At 42.3% G+C, this 4,766-nt stretch overlaps 1 non-coding gene across 1 annotated transcript; it reads left to right on the top strand.

The window, feature by feature from the left end:
* The first annotated feature begins 2,995 nt into the window (after window positions 1-2,995).
* LOC119265291 lies at window positions 2,996-3,185 on the top strand. The gene has a single exon (XR_005131567.1). It is a non-coding gene; the product is annotated as a U2 spliceosomal RNA (small nuclear RNA).
* Window positions 3,186-4,766: the final 1,581 nt, after the last annotated feature.

Raw genomic sequence — 4,766 nt, 5'->3', positions numbered from 1 at the left:
TACTCCATTGCTTGTTAGCTAGCCAACTCTGGCTTTACGTGAGAGACAGAAAAGAGAAAGAAAGAAAATGAAGCTAATGCTAACATTAAGTCACTGACAAGCCAGCCAGTTTAAGAATTTTGAAGAAACTTCAGTGAGAGAGACAGAAATAATGTTATTGATGGATCTTTACGGATCTTATTCTTTGTTTTCTCTTTGCTCACGACACCAGCATTTGTCATGTACTACTCTCCACAGTATGTTCACCTCAGTGAAAAGGTCATATAGCAATCTTACATCTCTTGATTCCTCAACCTGTCGATGGAAATTAAGCTCCATTGAAGGCCAGTCAGATGAGATTTTTATAAGTTAAAACAAAAAAAATCTCTCATTATTTCCTTGAGCTCTTTTAAATCTGGCTAAACAAGTAAAGAGGTAGAGAAAGAAGCTGAAGGACACTGAGAGGACTGAAGGAGCAGGTCTGATGGAGGTTAATGATCAAGAAGAAAGTGGGCAAGGGCTGTTCACAGCGAATTCTGAATGTAATTGAACTGAGAAAATACTTGTCAATATGACCATGAAATTCTGTCACCTAGCTTATTAAACACACACCGACTGAGACTGAACTGATCTACAATCTGTGTGTTGGAATAATAGTTTTAGGACCTACAGCTGATCTAAGAGGAGACAGGACTGACCCCAGTACCTTTGCTTGATCAGTGTCTGCTGTACGTGAATGTATATAATGTTTAAGACAAGGCAGATCTTCTGTGTGCCAATTTATGTAAATATCAATTTTTAAATATTGTTTTAATCTAAAGGTTTATGATGATCAGACATTTTGGGGCCCCCAGACCCCCCAGTACAACCTTAACTCCCCTATCCATAAACCTCTAGTGATGCAGATGCAATGTACATTATTGTACTGCATTGTATTGTAACAAATGATGCATTGACTCAGGGTTAGTCTGTTAGCTTGTTAGGTTTTGGCCAATCATATCAGACCTCATAAGTCATAAGCCAATCATATCAGACATCATAAGTTGTAACCCAATTACATCAGACCTCATAAGTCATAAGCCAATCATATCAAACCTCGTAAGTCATAAGCCAATCATATCAGACCTCGTAAGTCATAAGCTAATCATATCAGACCTCATAAGTCATAAGCCAATCATATCAGACCTCATAAGTCATAAGCTAATCATATCAGACCTTATAAGTCATAAGCCAATCATATCAGACCTTGTAAGTCATAAGCCAATCATATCAGACCTCATAAGTCATAAGCTAATCATATCAGACCTCATAAGTCATAAGCCAATCATATCAGACATCATAAGTTGTAACCCAATTACATCAGACCTCATAAGTCATAAGCCAATCATATCAAACCTCGTAAGTCATAAGCCAATCATATCAGACCTCGTAAGTCATAAGCTAATCATATCAGACCTTATAAGTCATAAGCCAATCATATCAGACCTCATAAGTCATAAGCCAATCATATCAGACCTCATAAGTCATAAGCTAATCATATCAGACCTTATAAGTCATAAGCCAATCATATCAGACCTTGTAAGTCATAAGCCAATCATATCAGACCTCATAAGTCATAAGCTAATCATATCAGACCTCATAAGTCATAAGCCAATCATATCAGACATCATAAGTTGTAACCCAATTACATCAGACCTCATAAGTCATAAGCCAATCATATCAAACCTCGTAAGTCATAAGCCAATCATATCAGACCTCATAAGTCATAAGCCAATCATATCAGACCTCATAAGTCATAAGCTAATCATATCAGACCTCATAAGTCATAAGCCAATCATATCAGACCTTGTAAGTCATAAGCCAATCATATCAGACCTCATAAGTCATAAGCTAATCATATCAGACCTCATAAGTCATAAGCCAATCATATCAGACCTTGTAAGTTGAAACCCAATCATATCAGACCTCATAAGTCATAAGCCAATCATATCAGACCTTATAAGTCATAAGCCAATCATATCAGACCCTGTGCGTGGCACAACTTAGTAAGTCGTGGAAATGAGATCATGCCTTACTCACTCGTGGCCATGCATTCGGATCTTATTCCCACGCCTTATTAAGTCATGGCCATGCATTAGGATCTTAATCCAATGCTTGTCTAAATTGTGGCCAAGACTTAATTATCTTCTTCCCATGTCTTACCAAGTCATGGCCACACATTATTTTTATTTATACAGGATGTCACCTACGGGGTGCCGTAGTTTTAGCAGACACTAAATGAAACTTTCAGAATTCAGTTAAAAGTCTCAAATATGTTCTAAGCTTTGACTTTGAACAAGTAGGATCATCCATGTTAAAGTTATTTAGTAACTGATTACATGGCTTTTCTTGCCAACTCAAACTTCTTAGTTGAATCTAAAATTCTCCCAACTGCTGTTTCTAGATCTGCATCCCGGTTAGATTAACTAAAATGAATTTGAGCTCAACACAGAGTTCCTGTGTGGTGCAGTGGTCTAAGCCGTTACTGACGGGAGGTTGTGAGTTTGAGCCCCAGCGAAGCCAAAGCCATCTGTACGTTTGGACCCTTTTTGAGGATATTACAGGGAGATTCAGGGGATGCGGTGGGTAGAGTTGTCACGTCATAGCAATGAGGGTCTGGGTTCGAGTCCCCGGCTGGGCGACCAGGGTCCTTTCTGTGTGGAATCTGCATGTTCTCCCTGTATCTGCTTGGGTTTCCTCCCACAGTCCAAAGACATGCAGTCAGGATGACTGGACATGCTAAACTGCCCCTAGGTGTGCGTGAATGTGTCTGCCCTGCGACGGACTGGCGACCTGTCCAGGGTGTATGTTTCCACGCGATGAACGCTGGGATAGGCTCCAGCACCTCCCGTGACCCAGGAGAAGTGGCTTAGAAGGGGTGTCTGTGTGTGTGTGTGTGTGTGTGTGTGTGTGTGTGTGTGTGTGTGTGTGTGTACAGGGAGATTCACTCAAAAGAGCCCCTGGATATTCTGTTGTAATCGCTTCTCGGCCTTTTGGCTAAGATCAAATGCAACATCTGTTCTTATCAGTTTAATATCTTATACGTCCTCTATATCAGGATTACATATTAAATAAATAAAGATTTTTAGAACAGGGAGACAGAAGAGGGGCTTGCTCCGTCCACTCCACGCATCGACCATGCAGCCTCCAGGAACGGTGCACCTCCTCAAACTGTTTGAAAGAAAGAGATGATGCGGGGCAGTCGTGGGATGGAGGTTAGGGAAGGCTGACAGTCCCTAACTGAGGTGTCCTTGAGCAAGACACCTAACCCCCAACTGCTCCCCAGGCACCGTGGATTGGGCTGCCCACCGCTCCGGGCAAGTGTGCTCACTGCCCCCCAATATGTGTGTGTATTCACTAGTGTGTATGTGGTGTTTCACTTCACGGATGGGTTAATGTGGAGGTGGGATTAAAAAGGTTTTACTTAACTGCTGTTAGGATGAAGGAATCTGAAAGAAAAAAAAATAGGCTACATGACGTGTGTAATCGATTGCATTACACGTGATGCTGGAAGTGATCTCCGTTTTCCGCCAGGCACATTTCGAAGCTCCATTTAAGGTCCCATGTAGTTTTGTTCTACTGACAGTTATTACAGAATATTCGGGGCCTCTTTCGAGTGAATCTCCCTGCAGAATACAGACAGTTATTAGCGCGATAGTGTAGATAATATTAGAGTTACTTATAAAAGTCCAGACCCTGGGCAAAAAGAGACACTCTTGATCTGCTAAACCTCACTGAGATTTTTAGTCATGGCCCTGTATGTTGTGCTTCTAGCTTAAGCCAATTCTAAGCTAATTCATCAGAGAAGTCTAAAACATCCGACATACGTTTTGAACAGTTACACACATACAAGCTGTCGCCACTTTCTGCCCAAAGCTCGGCGAGAGGCAGCAGAGCTGCTTTTCTTCTCTGTATCTGCGTGAGTGATCAGCCAGGTGACACCTTTCTTTAGCGAGCGTGCCCTGAGGCGCACAGCGGAGGAGGCCTAATGAAGGTTAGATCATAAAGGTCAGCATTAAGAGCGTTTAAATAATCCTGCGCTCGTCTGAATCTCTGGTTTTTATATGTTTACCACGAGGCCGTCACAGCTGTGGGCTTATGTCACTTCGGCGCGCGCGGCTGCTCGTTTGCTTGGCCGTTTTCCTTTGTTTCGCTGCGGTGAATTGGATTTAGTGTCAGTTTTGGAGTAGACTTTCATTGACGAACACTTGTAAGCTCGTCCGTCTCCTCCACCCCCCAGTTTTTGGCAGGTGCGGCAGCCCCTCGGCTCCACAGGCCTTATCTCAATTGGACAGAATTCAAAATTCCTTGTTGGTGTCAACTTTTTTTAAAAGGAGCTTGTCAGAAAGCAATGCTTTCTCGCTGGTAGGAGGATTAATGTCCCATACATAAAACTAATTTTATTGCACGAGCTAACCTCCTCTTAAGCGTCCACGGCTGCCAGGCAGCACTAGCCCGGCGGAGATAGAGAGCCGAAATCACTGCTTTGGACTTAAGCGGCATGTGCGTTTAAGTTTTCTCCCACTTCTTTGGCCCTTATCAAAGCCAGGGCTGCTGTAGAAGTGCAGCAAATTAATCAAACCACATTTTTCCTCCACGACAACAAGCGCAGCCATCACATTTCGCCCGTGCAATTACGCATTGTATGATTACAAGTGGTTGTCTCTGTAACTGTTTTCTTTTAGCCGAGAAGCTCTTTGATTTACTTTTACTCTGAAATGATCATACAAAACAGGCTGTAATGAGAA

Source organism: Pygocentrus nattereri, chromosome 15 (genome assembly GCF_015220715.1).
Source record: "Pygocentrus nattereri isolate fPygNat1 chromosome 15, fPygNat1.pri, whole genome shotgun sequence".
NCBI lineage: Eukaryota > Metazoa > Chordata > Actinopteri > Characiformes > Serrasalmidae > Pygocentrus > Pygocentrus nattereri.
Note: the sequence above shows the minus strand (reverse complement) of the source record. Positions and strands in the feature narration are given on the sequence as shown.